The sequence below is a fragment of the Paroedura picta genome, chromosome 3 (genome assembly GCF_049243985.1).
Source record: "Paroedura picta isolate Pp20150507F chromosome 3, Ppicta_v3.0, whole genome shotgun sequence".
NCBI lineage: Eukaryota > Metazoa > Chordata > Lepidosauria > Squamata > Gekkonidae > Paroedura > Paroedura picta.
The window spans coordinates 107,433,876-107,452,863 of NC_135371.1; the positions used below are offsets into that span (position 1 = coordinate 107,433,876).

The 18,988-nt window shown below is 43.5% G+C and overlaps 2 protein-coding genes across 3 annotated transcripts in view; one reads left to right on the forward strand and one right to left on the reverse strand.

Annotated features, from left to right (window-relative positions):
* The window catches only part of KCNIP1 (potassium voltage-gated channel interacting protein 1), a 776,797-nt gene that overhangs the window by 677,171 nt on the left and 80,638 nt on the right, over window positions 1-18,988 (reverse strand). The gene's annotated exons all lie outside the window — the stretch shown is intronic.
* The window catches only part of KCNMB1 (potassium calcium-activated channel subfamily M regulatory beta subunit 1), a 42,454-nt gene continuing 28,738 nt past the window's right edge, over window positions 5,273-18,988 (forward strand). The window contains exon 1 of one of the 2 annotated variants that reach the window (XM_077327115.1): window positions 5,273-5,556. The gene's annotated coding sequence lies outside the window, so the exon portion shown is untranslated. Of the gene's footprint in view, window positions 5,557-16,405; window positions 16,572-18,988 lie in introns of those variants that run through there. The other variant, XM_077327114.1, reaches the window with a different exon arrangement.

The following is an 18,988-nucleotide window of genomic DNA, read 5'->3' on the forward strand; positions in this document are numbered from 1 at the left end:
CACACACACACATTTTTTTGCTGGACTTCAACGTTAGTCCACAGAAACAGCTGGATTGCATCAGCCTCAAAGGTTGGCATAAATAATTTCCTCCCCATTGCAATCACAATTTTTTTTCTGACACACATGAGATGCACTCTCTTTGCAGAGTAATACAGTAGCTGAGGTATGTATAGAAATATCCTATTTGAAATGTGGGCATTTTTGCCTTTAAATTTTGAATAGTGGTCTTATATTTACATTATTTTTACAGAGTGGTGTTCCGAGATATTATATATCTTTGAAGGTAGTGCTTCAAAAAGAAACATTATACCAGTATTTGTTGGACCTACATCCAACAGTAAGTCACCACCTGTGTTTGAATGGCCTACACGTAAAATATATAAGACTTTTTTTAAATACTGGCTCATTCTAATTTGTTTCTACATTTATTTTTCCAGGATTTCCCTTCACCACCCAACTATACTTCATAACTGGTTTTAGATATGAGTGCATTATTTAATATTATTATATTGACCACTGAGGAAGACCCAGTTGGGTTGAATTTGGCCTGTTCATGTGCAGTTAGATCTGTATAGTTTTTATATAGTTTTTACTTTGTTTTTAACCTAATATAGGTGCACTTTAATAAATAATTGTTAACATTTCATATTGTTTCATAGCTCAACTTGAGTTCCTGACTTTGTTAAGGTTAGGTTTTTGTTCCCTTTTGGTTTTGCATTGTACAAATGCTGTCAAGTTACCTGATGACCCTTGAAGGAGAACTGATAGTCTCCAAGTAGCACCTGGAGATCTCCCATTATTATAGTAGACCTCCAGACCAGTTAACCTGGAGAAAATGGCTGATTTGGAGGGTGGACTCTATGGCATTATACCCTGCTGAGGTCCCAAATCCTCCCCAACCCAGAACTGTCAACTCTACCCTTAAGGGTTTTCAAAGTAACAGACATTTAGTGGTGTTTTGCCATTGCCTACTTCTCAGGCCTGTAGCCACAATAGCAAAAAGGGGTCTAGGCCTCATCAGTGTTGGCACTTGTGGGAGGTGTGAAATCTGCCACAATAATTTTAATTCTAAATTTTCTTTTTGAAAAAGGAAGGAGTTGAGGTAAAAAGGTGTGAATCCTGTCATAAATATCCCAAATGTGGAATCTCTGTGCGATTGATTATAACAGAATTAACAGTCAGGCTGAAGTGTCCTGAATCCTGTTTTTAAGAAAGCTTGGTGTAGTGGTTACCCACCTGAGTAGCCTTGTGCCAATCACAGTTCCCTCAGAATTCTCTCAGCTGTACCTACCTCACAGGATGTCTCTTGATGGAGAGAAAGCGGAGACCACTTTGAGACTCCTTCGGATAGTGAAATGCAGGACATAAAAGCTAACTCTTCTTCTTCTAAAAAAGCCTACAAGGAGTGGATATGTATATAAAATAATGTTGAAGTAAAGAAGAAAAAATAAATAATGATGGCTGTTCACTCATGTACTCATTTCCCCACCACCCAATAAAAAAATTTCTGGCTACAGTCGTGGACTTCCTTGGTGGTCTTCTCTCCAAGTACTAAGTAGGGGTAATGCTGCTTAGCTTCTGAGATCTGACTAGCCATCCAGGTCAGAGCAGCAATTAACCAACTAAACTAGTAGCTCTAGTTGGCGTTAAGATGGGATTAGATCAATTCAGGGAGGATAGGTCCATCCTTATACCCTGCCCCCCCCCCCAAGAACATAAATAAAAGGTAGTTTAAATCTGCTCAAGGTTTCCAGACCCAGGGAGATAAAACTGGCCTTGACCTGGGCCAGGGCTTTAGAATCATAGAATCATACAGTTCTCCTTATAGGCTGCCTTGCAACCTACAGTATACCCCAGTGAAGTCCCTCCTCTCCTTAAACCTCACCCTCCCCTGTTCCACCCTCAATATTGCCTGGAATTTCACAACCTAGAGTTGGCAACCCTATTAAGAATTTCATCACAATCCCTAGTCCCTCTGAAATGTTGGGGAAAGAATACCAGTGGCTTGATATAGAGCGGTCAAATTATATAAAACAAACACATTCATAAATTAATTGAGAGTCATTAACAAACCTTCCAATGCTGCTAAGAGGACTAAAATAAATTGAGAACATACTATTACAGATATAAGGATTTAACATTTTCAAACCAATGGTTTATGTCTTGAAATTATGATCCATGGAATACCATCGAGAGATTTAAAACTCATATAAAATGATTCACAACCATTAATGAAATCATGAAAAAAATTGTAAAGTTCATTTATGAATGGGTGTTTAAAAATGTGATTAGGTTGAAGAAATCATTATAAATACATCTTGACTAACGCTATGAACAGTTCTGTAATTTTTTCTAAACTTTCCCACAATGATTCTCACCATTATTTTTTCCACTTCTCAGTGCTGCTGCTGTTTCCTGGCAAGCTGAATCTCCAATTGATACTCTGACCATGTCACCCCTTACACAAAAGGGCATTTACTGTGGTGATTTTTTTCTTGAACTTGGATCCAACCCTCCCTAAATGTTCTGCAATTCCTTTGAAAAGAGGTTGTGTGATCATGTCATCATGTCCTTGAGCAACTGAATTTCCTTTAAATGCATATGTAGTGGTGTTATAACATTATAACATTGTAAAAAAAAAAAAAGCTGGATACAGCATGGTGGGGGACAGCATGGTTGCCACCATTTCTAAGTTCTCCTCATCCTAAGTCACCAACTATGAAAATGGCTGGCAACTGGCAAACTGGACACACCATTTTGATAATTATAAAGCATGTTAAATGTGTCCTTGTGTACTTTGTCAGTGCCGGAACCTACTTTTTCCCCCATGTGTAGCGTTGTTATAACATCATAACATTGATTCAAAAAATACACACCAGGAGAAATGGGGAAGAGAAGGGGCTGGGAGAATGAAGAAACAATATAATTGCATGGCATGAAAACCTACCCACACAAAAAAAAAGGAAAGGAAAGGAAAGGAAAGGAAAGGAAAGGAAAGGAAAGGAAAGGAAAGGAAAGGAAAGGAAAGGAAAGGAAAGGAAAGGAAAGGAACTTCATGTGTGGATAGTTGTACAGAGAAGACCACAAGAAACCCTGCTGCCTCTTTTGTTCCTACTTTATAAAACACTGCTCTATTATAATGGGGGTAGGGAAATTGCATGGTAACACAATCACCAGTATGCTTGTTAAAAGTTGGATTACTCAAGAAACAACCAGACAGGGTCGAATGGCAGTAGGCAGGGTGAATACGCAGTACTGATTACACAAAATAGTAGCATGGTAGAAAACCAAATCTGAATTCTGGAGTTCCTAACTGGAAAACTGCAAGTTAAGATCTGAAGGGGGGGGAATTGTTGTAAAGGAGGATTCCGAAACAGTGGGGTTAAGGGATCTACTCCTGGGGAGACAACATTTTGTGCAGAAAGTTTTACATTCTTTAAGAATGGGGGTTTACTGTTGTATGGAAATGATCCATGACATAGACAATAGCATAAAAGACTGCAACCATTATTTTATTTTGAAAATAGTTTAAAAGTTATTATTATATGCTGTCTAATCTCAAATATCATTGTTTAACATAGTTACTTTTTAAACTAGACAAATGACTGATTGACTGAGGGCATTCTGAAAGTAAAATGAACTGAATAATTCACGATTTTGTCCTGGCTCAGGTTCATGAAGTGGTTCCCAAATTAAATGTCCAATCATGTAAGAGAGGACTGTTTCTTTGTGCCTATCATACTGGTGTTGATTCCTTATATTAAAACCATGCTTCAGGGTTGCCTTTGAGGTTGGTTATTTATTTATTTATTTATTTATTTATTTATTTATTTATTTATTTATTTATTTATTTGCCATCCATTTCTTTGCAGCTCTGGGCGGTTTACATTGAACATTATATAACTTACATGAAACGATAAACAGACTGCAACATCAAAGCAACTTTCAAAGCATCAAAAGATTACAAATCCACATTATAATATGAATAACAATTAACAGCAACATTGGGAGGTTGGTTCTTTCAGTCATGGAGGGGGCATCCGGGGGCTCAGCAGGTGTTCTGAGTCGGTCAGCCTCAAGCGAATGCCTGGTGGAAGAGCTCCCTCTTGCAGGCTCTGCGGAACTGTGGAAATTCGGGCAGGGCTCTGATCTCCTCAGGGAGCATGTTCCACCAGGTGGGGGCCAGGACCGAGAAGGCTCTGGCCCTTGTTGAGGCCCGATGCGCTTCTCTGGGGCTAGGGATCCGCAGCCAGTTGGAGGTGGTGGAGCATAAGACTCTTGCTGGATTAAATGTTCTTCTGATCATATAGGAGCTACTTTTGAATGAGTGGCTCTTTAGTCACGTGTCCTGTAACATTTTTTTGAGTTATTCCGTACTTTTTGAACCACCATTTTTCCAAAGTAAAGCCTTTTAAAACAGCAGAGCAACACACAGCAGAGTGACTCAGCTGTTTCAAGGGGCTTTCTTGAGCAGTTGTGGGAGTAGACTCCAGTGTGTTGAGCCTGAAACAGCTGAGCCACAGGAGCAGATTGCTCCCCTGGGTAAGCTGTTTCCTATCTTTCACAGGGATGTTTTGGCAGATTTCATGGGGAGAAGAGAAAAAAAGACATACTTTTGCTCTCCACAAACCTCCATGAACTGCCATAAAAGTTTGTGGAGGTTCATAGCCAGGTTGCAGTTCAGTTCCCAATTCATGGACTGGACAAATTTCGTTATGAACAAGGGTTCATGTGTAGGGATGAGCATAAACCAGCTGATGAGATGGTCACAAATTTTGCCTGGATCATAGTTCACGAAACAATGCTCACAAGCTGAAGAACTGCCATGAGCTTTCACAAATTTTGGTGCAGTTTGCAGCAGTTTGTAAAGAACTGAGCAGCAGGGAGCTCCCATCACTGAGAGCTATTTCAACCCTGCCTTCTCCTCACAAAAGCCACAGGAAGCAGAATGCAGGGGTTTTCCAAACAGATGAGCATCAGGGAGCAAAAAGCAGAAGTTTAAAAGGCTCAAAGCCTCCAGGAAATCTGTACTGGACTTGAGGGATCCATGCAGTATTGAGGCAACTTTACTTTGGAGGAGAAAATCCCAAGCCTTACATGGCTGAATCCTGTGCAACTTGAGTCTCCCTTGGGTCTTCCCCAGTCAACAGCATTGCTGCTATAAACGCTTTCAAACCTGGGGCATGGGAAGAGCAACTGCCTTGAGCCCTGAGGAAAAGTGGGGTATGAATGTTTTAATATGCACAAAAAGAATCAATAATGCTTTGGGTTCTTCTTGTCTTTCAGGGTACCAGGGCACAGCGTGCAGCATGAGAAATCCTCTGTGTTTTTGAAGTCTGAAGCAATGCTGCTTGGAAACAAGCCACATGCTATGCAATGGGACTGACTCTCAGGAAAGCACTCGTAGGATGGCAATCAAAAGCAAAGCCTACATGGAAACAAGCACCACGTTAATCAATGGACTGACTCCCAAGAAAGCACTTCTAGGGTTGCGATTTATAGCACATCTACTTGGAAGCAAGCCCTGTGTTACTCAATAGGACTGACTACCAGGCAAGTACTTGCAGGATTGCAGTGTGATTCCTTACTTCACTAATAAAACACAAATTATAGTAAATCTCCACAGTGAATGGATGCCTTGAATATAGTTCAGCAGAAAGCCCCCTGTGTGCCCCGGGGAATGGTACCTGTCACCAGCCAGGAGAAGTAGAAAAGGTAGTGTGACTAGCACCCCGTTGGCTGACTGAAAGGGATATCTGGGTGCATAGAGATTGTCACTGCAGTTTGGGGAGGGGGGCGCGATAAGACGTGTGTCTGCATAGGCTGTGGGTCAGAGTGATATTCTTCTTAGGGGGGCATTAGTTTGTTTGTTTCCTGGCCCTCACATGTGTCTTGGGATGGCTAACAGCATTGTTAAAAAATACAATAGAACACAAAAAGGTGTGTGAATTTATGCAGGGATTATGGGTAAGGACATGAACTCCCAGAAGTCGATTTTATGATCTTTTCTGATTTGGAACATTGCGCATGAAGTTTGGAAAGGCTATGGAAAGGACAGCACTGTATATGTGTGTGTTTAAATGGCTTAGACAGCTGGTTACTGCTCCCTGCAAAAAACTGCAGGGACCAGAGAAAAGGGTTTTAACTTTAAATGGATCACAAACTGAATGAATGAATTTCCTGGTTCACATGGGTTTGTGGTTTGGCTCATGGTTCAGCCACAAACCGAACCGCACAAATGCAGTTTCTACCCATTCCTATTCATGAGCCATTTTGTGCCCATCCCTAATTGATACGATAACATTTATTGTGTATAGCCAAAGGCCGTTACAAAACATAATTAAAAACAATATGGTACAAATATGAATAAAAATATTTATCCAATACTGCGTACATAAAGTTGTAGACGAGGGCTACTGAGTTACAATTTAAAAAAAAAATGGTGTATCAAATTGGGGACACCTGTAAAAAAGCTTTGGCTCGGATCTTCCTGGTGGCCAGAGCGAAAAGTGCCACCCTATATGAAATATAGGGGTCGACATCTGATAACAGATAGGTGACTATCAAAATCAGAAGTGGGGTGTGAGTTTGGTAGGAACTTGGCAAGTGGGGGGGGGGTCCGCTCTCTCTCTTTTTTAAATTAGTGAATAGTTATAGGGCCAAAGTTCACACTGTTCTACAAGAAATGTTCAATGTTAAGTATCTAATTTAAACCTGGAAATATGGTGTTGAATATCTGTCAGGAAGGCTCTTCGATTGTGTTAAAAAACTTATTTTCTATGCAATCACTGCAACAAGGTTACATCTATAGCCAACAGAAAATTAGCTGAAGAATATAAAGAACTGTGGAATTCTTATGCGAGAAAATTTATAAATTTTGGGCTAAGGTCAAGACATCATCTTGGAGAAAGAGTAGGCTTTTCCTTTTTGCCTTTTTAAAAAATAAATATTGGGTTAAAGTATAAAAATGATCTGAATTGAAGAATTCAGGAGCTGGAAATGTCATAATAAAGTGGGATTTTCCTTTTTTCCTTTTTTAAAATAAATACTGGGTTCATATTGTTTTATAAGAAACATTTAATGTTAAGTACATAAAAATATGTTATTGTGAACAAGTGCAGGAGCCAGTTGATTTCCTAGCTTAAGGATAGGCCTTGGTTCAAGTTTAAGGGTAAATAAAAAAAAGGAGTGGGGTGTGAGTTTGGTAGGAACTTGGCAAGGAATTTGCCCCTGGGTTCGGAGTTAAGCGACTTGGGAATGCTCAGCCTGGAGAAAAGGAGGTTGAGAGGGGACATGATAGCCCTCGTTAAGTATTTGAAAGGTTGTCATTTGGAGGAGGGCAGGATGCTGTTCCCATTGGCTGTGGAGGAGAGGACACGCAGTAATGGGTTTAAACTTCAAGTACAACGATATAGGCTAGATATCAGGAAAAAAAATTTCACAGTCACAGTAGTTCAGCAGTGGAATAGGCTGCCTAAGGAGGTGGTGAGCTCCCCCTCACTGGCAGTCTTCAAGCAAAGGTTAGATACACACTTTTCTTGGATGCTTTAGGATGCTTAGGGCTGATCCTGCGTTGAGCAGGGGGTTGGACTAGATGGCCTGTATGGCCCCTTCCAACTCTATGATTCTATGATTCTATGAGTACAGGGGACAAGCCAAAACATAGTGGGGCAGGTCCTCCACAAATGAATTTCCAGATATACACAGGTGTTGGGCTGTGGGTATTTGGAGATATCATCCAAAGAGCATGGCTGATGGTATCATTTCAAACCGCAAAGATGTTAGGGCCATTCTAAGATTGCGTGTTGTTATGTTTACTAAATATGATGCTCTAGAGTGGTCTTTTTAAATTGTTTTATACCATGGGGCTGATTGTGATAGCAGAATTGAAGAGTGATCAATCAATGAATCAGCTTTGAGCACCCAATCATGTACATCAGAGATATTGGCTGATGTATGCAGTAAGTCGTTTGGCATGGTATAGCGTGAAAGAATGGAGCTAAAAAAGTCAGACCAAGTCCTATCTTTGATCAATAAGAGCTTAAAACTTTGACCATTCCTAATCAAAATGCTATCAGGCACTACTGTCAGTTACTACCTCTGTTTCTCATGCCCTGCATTTCGAAAGGTGCAGCTGAGAGTGGATATAAAGAGCATTTCTCTATATGTTAGGTATTGATCTATATGTTAGGTCTCTTTGACTCAAGTACCATTCTATCAATGACAAGCAGCATAGGAAATCAATATACTAAAAAGAAACGTACAGAATAATTGCTGCTTTGAAATACAAGCTGACTCATGATTATTGGGCTCATTTCTATGTGCAAGCATTACAGGGTGTTTTTGATTGAGGCCTGAGGCAACCAAAGCTTGCCATTCAGGATGTATCAAGTATCCCCAGATAAGAAATTTATGGTTATGGCTGACATTAAGAAGAAAGCTTCTAAAAATGTCAGCTTCTACAGCACTGAGAGAAGAAAAGGTGATCTGACTGAAGATATTTACCTTCCCTTGTTCACTAATAAATAATGATACATTCTTAATCAATTTTGCCACAGGAAGATGAGGGGGAAAATTTCACAATACGCAGCGATTGATTTTATATGTGAAATCATAACCTCAATTTCCATAGAGCAGCAGACAATCTGTTATCCAATATAATAAGTAAGACCTACAGCCCCACAATAATTTCTAGCAAGAGGCCCTCCATCTCAAGAAATTAATGACACTATAAGTTCTTAAAGAATCAGAGAAATGGGCATTTATTTCTTTAGGAGTATTGTTGGAAAAAAACCCCAACTAAAATAAAGTCCCAGAGGGTGGCATCTATAGCAGAACAACTTGATTCAAGTCTAGGAGCACTTTAGAGACAAACAAGATTGTCAAGGTATTAGCTTATGACAGTCAGTGCTCCCTTCATTAGATACCTTGACTCTTAAAGGCTTATACCATTAAAATCTTGTTGAGCTCTAAACTGCTACAGCACTCAAATCTAAAATAAAGTCAAAACTGAAGGTGCTACTATTTATTGCATGTAATAGGCTGAAGCCTGCAAAAAGCTTTACAAACTTCAAGGCCTCATTTCAATTGCATTTGCAAAATGCATTACAATGATTGGCTCCAGCTGCCAGTAAGGGGCTTCTGCCATTGATCTTCTGTCTCTTCAACCCCACCCCCTGTCCTGAAAAGCAGGGGGAAAGGAAGGAAAAAGTGTCTGGAGAAGAGACAGAGAGAGCAAGAAGGACCATTTATGCACTGGGAACTTCATTGTCCCAGCTCCCGTGCAGGAGCACAAATCAGGGGTGGATGAGGTGCACCAGGCCAAATGCTCCCCAATGTGGGTGCAGGAAGAAGGTCAACCAGCCACAACTAAAACTCCAGCCTGCAGCTTAGCATGAAACCTCCAGTGCATAAACGGTCAAGGTATCCATTTAAAGTTTCAATGGTCCAAATAAGTCAAATCACCAAAACACAATTCAGCTATTTAAACTGATGGGCTGTACAATTTCTCTCAGATAGGCTTGAAAAGTATTTGAAACAGCATTGGTCAGGAACTTCTTCTGGATGTTTAGATGGAATATCCTTTGAATTAATTTCATCCCATTGGTTCTCTGGGGCAAATGAGAATAACTCTGCTTCATCCTCTATAAGGAAGCCTTTTAAATACTTGAAGATGGTTATCAGATACCCTCTCAGTTGTCTCCTCTCCAGTCAAGTTCTTACTCTTCATTAATACTTGTATAAAGCATAGGGAGCCTCTTGTGGTGCAGAGTAGTAAGCAGCAGAAATGCTGTCTGAAGAGATGTCCATGAGGTTGGGAGTTCAATCCCAGCAGCCAGCTCAAGGTCGACTCAGCCTTCCATCCTTCCGAGGTCGGTAAAATGAGTACCCAGCTTGCTGGGGGGTAAACGGTCATGACTGGGGAAGGCACTGGCAAACCACCCCGTATTGAGTCTGCCATGAAAATGCTGGAGGGTGTCACCCCAAGGGTCAGACATGACTCGGGGGTTGCGCAGGGGATACCTTTACCTTAAAGCAGTGGTCCCCAACCTGCGGCCCGCGGCCCGGTGCCGGGCTGCGAAGGCCATGGCGCTGGGCCGCGGTTCCCTCTCCCCGCCCCCCCGCAGTAAAAAACTTCCCAGGCTGCAAGCTTGTGGCCCGGGAAGCTTCTTACTGCGGGAGGGGGGGAGAGGGAATCAGGGCTGCGCCCGCACATTGCGCATGCGTGGCGGGGCCGCACATGTGCACATTCGTCATGTGCGGCTGAAATCGCGCATGTGCGGCACTTTTGCGCATGCGCAAAATTGCCGTGCACGCTCGATTTCGGCCGCGCATGCATGATGCGCGGGTGCAGCCGTGCATGTACGGTGCACAGGCGGGGCAGCTGCCCTGCCGGTCCGCATCCTAAAAAAGGTTGAGGACCACTGCCTTAAAGCATTGGTATCCCAGTCCCTAACCCAAGTACAGAAGAGGGACAACCAAAGGTAATTAAGGGTTTAGAACAGCTTTACTATGAGGAAAGACTGAACAGTCTGGAACTTCTCACTTTATAAAAGAGACAGGTGGGGGGCACAACTGGGGTTTATAAAATTATGCAGGTGATAAAAAGAGGAGATGCTGTAGGGATGAGCGATTCAGCTCTGTCAGCCCCTACGGTACTGATTTGCATGTTGCAGTTTTGCCTTGAATGTCATAAACCAGTACATCCTTGTTTTCTTCTCTTCTGCATGAGGATTCACTTCAATGCCTTTGGCAAATCAGAGTTGCACCCATGAAACCTTTTGCAGCAATAAATTTGCAAGTCTGAAGGTGCTTCAGAGCTGAGTTTTTGATAATAATGGGATCATTTGCTTAAATCAGACACAATCACAGGAACAGGTAGGATTTTGTCAAGCATGCTTTGTGTTTAAGAAAGGCTAGCAGTATTCAAAATCCTCTTGCGTCTACTCAGCTAAACTTTAAGCTTTTTGAGGTGCTGCCTTAGCAAGAGATGGCATTAAACTCTGACCAATAATGTTGTGTTTACATTTCACAGTTATAAATCCCTTTGCAATAACATTTGCTTCAGCTCAGATGCCTCTGCTAACCCTTGAGTGCTCTCTCTAAATATTTGATATTTAAATAGGGAAGTATGGGAACACAGTAACCTAAATTCCTGCAACATCTTCAGCCTTGTACTTTCCTCCCTGCTATTTCTTATTTTGACAGCTATGTTTTCAAAGAAAATGAAGCCAATTTACTTTTGAAGTTCAGGGTCTTCTGTTAGAAAAACACCTTTGATGAATCTCTTGCCAGACACCTGGATCCATTTTCTCATTTGAAATATTCAGCGATAACTTTCCCCTAAATGGGACAAGAGTATAGCAGCCAAGATTTAATAAATATCAAGGCTGAGCATAGCTGGTGCACCAATCAGGCAGGGGATGGCCCGCCCCAATTGCCTCCACCTCCCTGATTGGCTCTGGCGGGGCCACTTGTCCCCCAGAGGACCAATCAAGTAGGGGACATGCTGTCCCCAACTGTCTCCCCGTCTTCCAGCTGCTGTTTCTGATAATATGCCAGCCTTCTGATGGGCCCTCATGGGGAGGGCCTTTTCTCAGACTGGCTCCTAGGGCTATTCACGGGAGCTGGTGCACCATAAGGAAGCTCTGTGGAGCCTCTGATTCATCCTCGCTGGGAGGAAGCCCCCACTTAGGCCACGAGTGCTGGCAGACTCACCCTGGGGTTTCCCATTCCTCCCAGGACTCCAAGCCCACAGCCCTCCTGCCTTCTGCCCCACCCACCAGAGACGAATGTCTGCACTCTGCCTCGGCCGCACTGCCATCCTATTTTCTGGTGCCCCAGCAGCTTGCCTGCTGTCTTCATGCTTGCTTTTGCGCTGGACTTCCAAAATAATTCCTCTGCCCCGGTCTTGCTGATGTCTCCGTGCTCCCGTGGTGAGTGGGGCTCCACAGATTGCTCATGGCTTGATTTTCAAGCAGCCTGCCACTGTGCCTTCTCTGTCCTGTGTTCCTGCTAAGACCACTGGGAGGGGGGCTGCCTGCCTGAGAGATCGCCTTTTGACCACACTTTGCTGCCGCACCATCTCCTCTGCTGTCCCCTGTGCTCTTCCGTTTAAAACCTGCCCTCTCCCTGCCAAGAGTGTCGGCTGATGAGGAGGCACTGCCTGCAAGTCCGCCTGCAACTCCACCTTTGCTGGAGCTCCATCCACCCCACTGTCAATGCAGGGAGGCTCCCTTTGAAAATAGTGAGCACAGGGACAGCAGCAAAGATGGCACCACAGCGAGGCCCACTTTACAAGGTGACTCACAGCCAGCCATTCCATCCCAAAGTATTTTACCCACCACTTCCTCATGGTATCCAGGCAGCTTCCCCCAACTCACTGGCCCCACCCCCTGCCTGAGATGATGCTGTGGGGGGGGAGCATCCTGCATGCTTCCCACCACTGACACCAGGATGAAGGACATTGTCCTCCCACCTCCCTGCCTCTGATTCACTAGTGAACGGGATGGGGGTGGGATGTCTGCCAGCAGCTCCAACCTTACTGTCCTGAGAGTCTGCAGGCGGGGGGGGGGGGGCTGATGCCTCCATCCTGACTGCTTTTAAAGCAGGCTTAACGACTAGTAAGATAAAATCACTACATTTCTATGAGACCAAGTTCATACTCTGATCTGTTTTTAAGAAGACAGGCTACCAAGTCTATGTTGTAGAAATGTGCCCTCTACAAGGAGCTCCATGCTCAATTTTCAGGCACATGGGGGACACATTATATTATTTATTTATTGCATTTTTATACTCCCAGCACAGCTGGCTCATGGCAGTTTATGGGTTAGAACTCTGGTTCATAGTGAGAAGAGGTTTAGCCTCCCCACCTCCACATTGCTTTCCTGACCAGAAGCAGCAGCCTTAGGAGCTTCTGTTTGCTTTTCTAGAGAAACGTGCATATACTAACATTTGAGAAATAGCACTCGAGGGGAGTCTTGAGCTTTCTCACTATGTGTAAAGAAAAAGAATTGGTTATTATGCTTAACTTTTCATTACCTAAATGAGTCTCAAAGCTGCTTGCAATCGACTTCCCTTCCTCTCCCTTCAGCAAACACACTATGAGGTAGGTGAGGTTGAGAGAGCTCTGAGAGAGACTGCATTGTTTCTAACAGGGCTGTGATGAGTCCAAGCTATGCGATAACCACCCAGCTGGCTGCATGTGGAGGGACAGGGAATCAAACCTGGCTCACCAGATTAGAAGCTGCTGCTCTTAACCCCTGAACATTTGGGAACTGAATCCTCACAAGGAACAAAGAGGGGAGAAATGCTACATGGAAAAGAAAACAAAAAACTTAACTGGAATGAGCTAGGCCCTGAAAGGTGTAATGTCTGTACAATTTAGACAACCGGACCATTACACGGGGTAAAACATGAGTGGCTTCCTGCTTGCAAATGTGGGATGGAAAATTTCATGTTTGGAGCCCTCCTCACGGGGAGACCCCTTCCGCATTTTCCCTCTGTCTGGTTGCGGCTTTTTGCCTCCTGGCCAGGCTGGTAGGGAAAGCAAATTTGAACTTCTCCCACCGCTCCTTAGCTTGTCAATCACAGCAAGCCACCAATCACAGCACATCAGTTATCTCATGGACTGAAACTTTCTCTATCCCAGCCCTGAAATAATTTTTTAAGCACTTCCGCTACAGAGAAATGCCAGAATGATACAGCATCCCCCCCCCTTTTGGGGATTTATGTTGTTTTGAACTTTATTTCTGCATTTCTGAGATGCTGAACATGGTACCTGGAGCCTAAAAAGACATTTTGTGTAAACAGTTGACTTAAAAACAGAGTGGTCAGATCCCTGTATGAACAGGAGAAGGCTGCCTGTTCACACACCACTCTCACTTTCCCAGTTCATTTCCAACCTCCAGAAAACAAACGTGGCTGCTTTTGCCTTACCGAGTTGTGAGAAGGCTGCACATGGTCCCTGGAGCCCCAAAATACATTCTGTGTTATTGGTTGGCTTAAAAGCAGAGCGGTCAGACCCCTGTATGATCAGGAGAAGGATGCCTAATCACCCACACCCCTCCTCTTTCCTAGCTCATTTATCAGCTCCAGAAAACAGAAATGGGGCTGCCTTGATTGATTTGTCATGCTAAAAAACAAGTTCTTGTATCTTGTTTATTTTACTGGTTGCTTTGTGTGTTTGTATTTTTTCAGTATATATGTGACAAAAATTCAACCTCTAAAGAAGACTCGGAATATGGGTCGAAACACATCAGGTTTAAATCCTAAAATTGTATGGTGTCTGTGAAATTTTTGGCCTATGGGCTTTGTGTATGTTCTTGACCTTAAAACATTTTGTAAAAAAAACTGCACAATAAATATTTATATAAATTTATAACCTATTGTCTAAATTGTCCAGACAATCAAACTTTCAGGTCCTAACTGAATCCCCATAACAGAATTATTTGTTGTGGATAGTTTCAGATTGATTCTGCCTATGGATCAGGAAGGCTTATATTCTTGAGGGACTGAATCCTCTTTTCCTAAATGGAATGACATTGGCTTTTTCAAAACAGGTTAAGAACTTAGGATGCTCAAGGACCCTGCCTTGCTGTCTGAAAAAGAGGTTGGTATGGTGGCCAGGAGTACCTTCTGCTAGCTGTATTAGCTGTATCTGATTCACTAACTTTCTCATTGCCTAGCTTCAGCTGATCTGGCCATGCTGATACATGCATCTTTAGCCTCAGGGATGGACTATTTCAACTACATGGGTCTGCTCTTGAAGACAACCTGGAAAATATGACTGGTCCAGAAGTCAGCAACCCAGCTGATATCAGGGGCTAGCCAAAGGGAACATAAGTTGCCCATTTAGAAACAGTTATATTGGCTGCCAGTCTGTTTCCAAGTTCAAGGTGCTGGTTATGATGGAGTGAAGGGTGACAAATTTCCCTAGCTTTTGTTTAGTGAGTAGAAACTGGATAAGATATTTTTTGTATGCAGAATTGTTTTCTGAATCAGCAGTTCTAGCTTGCAGTAGAAAATATACTTTGTTGTTCTTTTGGGATGCAGCTTTTAAAAAGCCTGCAGAAGTAGGATCTCCATATCTAGTGTTGATGTTATGTTTATGGTCAAATTGACCTAGTCTCAAGGCTGAAGGAAGAAGTCGCTACTGCTTATGTAAACCATTGGAGGTTTGGGGGCGGGGGGGGGGGGGAGGCATGGAAGTAGCTTTTCAGAAAATGTCAGCAACTTTTGGGGGCTGGCTCAGTGGCTACAAAGCAGCCCCATGAGATGACCAAGGAGGGTGGAGACCCCATGTTATTGGCTTGACCCGTAGGGGCATCATCTCTCTTAGCCTCCAGGGGGAAGGTATTTAATCTTGTGTAATTATATTATTTGCAGCACACATAACCTTTGAGGATTGATCTCACCTATGTCAATTTGTATTTCAATTCCCCACAATCTATAATATGGCAGTAAAATACTAAAAAACTTCTCTCCACGCCTCGGAACTATTGGAGTTGGTCCAGATTACAACACATTAATTGATAATGGTAAAAAGAAAATCAGGGGGTAGATCATACGGTGGTTCTGGGTGCAGTCTAACACTGTGCACAGGAACCAGGGGGGGGACACTAGATCTCATACCCCGGGATCATCACCCGGCCTCAATCAAGAGCTCTGTCCTCAGAGAGTTCTGTCAGGGCCCACAGCTCTTCTGAGAGCTCATCCCACCAGGTAGGGGCCAAGACAGAAAAAGCCCTGGCAGTGGTTGAGGCCAGGCGTGCCTCCCGGGACCATCAGCAAAATCATACGCAAAGAGCTGAATGCCCTGCAGGGGGGTATAAGGAGGTAAGTGGTCCCTTAAGTAAGTAGGGCCTGAGCCACGTATAGGCCTGAGCCATGAAAAGGTGAGAGGGGACCCCTCCCTGGAAATCTTCAGGACGCACTGCAAGGCCCTCCTGTTTGTTAAGACTTTTGAGGGGGGCTAAATGGCAGGCATATTTTAAGACAAGATTTTAAGGAATCTGCTGACATGTCAGTTACTCCACAATACACTCATTGAAATCCATGCACAGTAAAACTAATTTAACAATGTAAAAATATTAAGACACAATATTTGCACACAAAAACAAACAAACCCAGGTATAGCTTAACATTTATACTTGATTTGCAAACGATACTATCCCCTGCCCCCATTTTAGGATGAAAGCCTAAAGAAAGTATTATCCTCAGTGGATATCTTTACTTTCCCATTGTATTCCTTAGTAAATTCCTTACTTGTTTGAATTAAGTTATTTATGACACTGTATGTTCCCATCTGCAGCAATTAATCTTTTTTTAAAAAAGCAGACTACCATACCTTACCATTTATGGTCACAAATCTCATAACAAATCTCATAACGGGAGCTAAGCTTAAAAGTCCAGCTCCAGAAACCAGTACTAGAAAGTTCTATGTAACATATTTGCACAGCTGTGGATTTGCTGCCTGGTTGCCAGTCTTTCATTCATTGGGACCTGTCAATAAAACCTAAATTATGTCATGACCGGCAAGCAAGGACCCTACTAATTCCCCAAAGACTGTAAGTATTAATTCAGAAATAGGTAGGTCCCTTCCTTTTAGTAATCCATAGCAGTGCTGTGTACATTTACTGGGGGGAGGGGAATAGATTTCTTGAACTATTTCTTCTGTACATATACATATTGCAAAGAAGTATTAGGGGGGGGAGGGGAATTAAAAGGAACCATAATAAATGAACTGAATAATTTAGTGCTTGTGGTGTTAATACCTTGAGAATGACAAAATGGGTAAATGCTACTGTAAGAGAAAATGTTTAATGAACATTCTTATCCACGTTCTTATTTGCTTTCAGTGAAGTTAGCAGATATTTACATTAACAGGTAGATTTGGGGAAATCTATCACATTCAGGGGAGCTAATATGCCAAACCTTGTGACAACACAGACCAGAAAAGAATACAGAAATCAAAAACACTGCCCCCTCAAAGATTACAGTCTAATTTGTGACAGAGGGGGACAGACTAACATTAAAGTTACATTTTAAAACGCTTTTCTTCTCCAATAGTGCTCTTAATTCTCAGTATCATTTTCAGTTCTGTAAGTTAATTCGCTCTGTGAATGCTTAGCTTTCAATGTTGCATTGCTTATAAGCACGACTCATCTCAATATTAACAAACACATCCTCTCCACAGAAGTACCAAATATGTCACTATTTTGTATGTTTTTTCCCTGATACTTATGTTTCATCTGTTGTAGGAGTAGGCTAATGCACAATGACAGAGACATGGCTTTTCATGCAACTATCCCATATCAACAAAACAATCAATCTGGCTGCAAATCCAACAGCAGCATGATTTGATTTGAACTGCATATAGGATAGCATTGGAATCTATGACCTTGGAGGCAAAGGTTTAGGGATTCATTTGTGCCACATCCTTTCCCAAGGGCTGAGCTCTGGGAATTATTATCAAAACCAACGGAACAGATAATGCAATATCCTACCCACTAAGAATCAGAATCAGAATCCCTTTATTACCCACTAAGTATCCTGACATTCCCCACATTAGTGGAAAGACTTCCAGGAAATCCATGTATCTCCATTTCTGTTTTTGTAAATACAAGAATAATATGTAGAGGAAACTGAAGATTTATTTGAGTATTAATATTAGATAACTGTGAATAGTTTGGTTAAAGAAAATAGACCAAGAATGAAAATGGAATGGAGAAAGATCTTTCTCTACCATTGAACCATTAATTTTTCCCTTTATATGAGTAGCTGTGTTGGTCTGAAATAGCACAACAAAATCAGTCCAATAGCACCTTTTAAGATGAACAAAGATTTATTCAAGGTGTGAGCTTTCGAGTGCATGCACTCTTCCTCAGACTAATGAATTACCATCATAACAGTGGAAACATAAGCCAAAAGCTAATTATGGTAAACTAGAAATTAAGCCTGCTGCTCCCCAAATGCAGCGGGCGCTAGTGGGGTGGCTGGAGGGGCAGAAGGAAGGGAAGAAGAGAGCAAGAAAGGGAGAGAAAGAAAGGGACAAAGGGAGGAAGAGAGAAAGAGATGAAGGGAGAGGGAATAGAAGTGAAGTTGAGAGGGAGGAAGGAAGAAGGAAGGAATGGATGAGCAAGGGCCCGTTGGGAGGGAGGAAGCAGCATGGGGGTGGAGAACGTGGGGCGTGCAAGTGGCAGCGGAGTTCAGTGTAAGGGCGTGTTGTGGGACGTGGGGGTAGAAGGCTGAGGTGAGGGGGGATGGAAAGGGCTCGGGTGTGTTGGGGGGAAAAGGGGTTTTGGAAAGCGGGGTTGGAGGTGCGGGCATGTGGGGAGGGCTTCGCAGGGGGTGAGAATGGGGCAGCAAGCATGTATCGGGAGGCGTGTTAAGGGAGGAGAAGGGGTGGCGGCCACGGCAGCATAGGCGTGTGCAGATGGGGAGGGGTGTGAATGTTGGGGGGAGAATGGGGAGGTGAGCAGGGATGAGGAGGGTGAGGAAGGAGGGGTCGAGGGCGTTGCAGGAAGCGGTGGCGATCCGCCAGCAGGGAACTTGCCTCGTCAGATGGGATGGGAATGGGGGCAGCGGTGGAGGCCGCGGGGCCGGGTCGCATTGGACGGGACAGCGGCGGGGCGACGACATGGCTGGGCGGCCGACAGCCACAGAATGGAGGGCTGGAGGCGCAGGCAGGCTATGTTGGGGGTGGGCGGATCGGGAGGTGGGCGGGTGGCGAAGGCAGGACGTGGTGTAATTGGGAGCAGCTCGGGAGGCGGCGGGGAAGACTTTGTAATGCCAGGATGTCGCCGTTCTCGTGAGGTCATGTGTGGGGAAGTCTGAGGGTGGGGAAGTCTCAGCGGCGGATGAGAGAGGAGGGCGGCCAGCGAGGCGCGTGTGCAGCATAGAGGCGTGGAAGCACGGCAGGGCAGCGAAGGCAGCCGGTGGTGGCCGGTTGGGGAGGTGTCCGGCCAGCGGTTTGTGGGGCTGG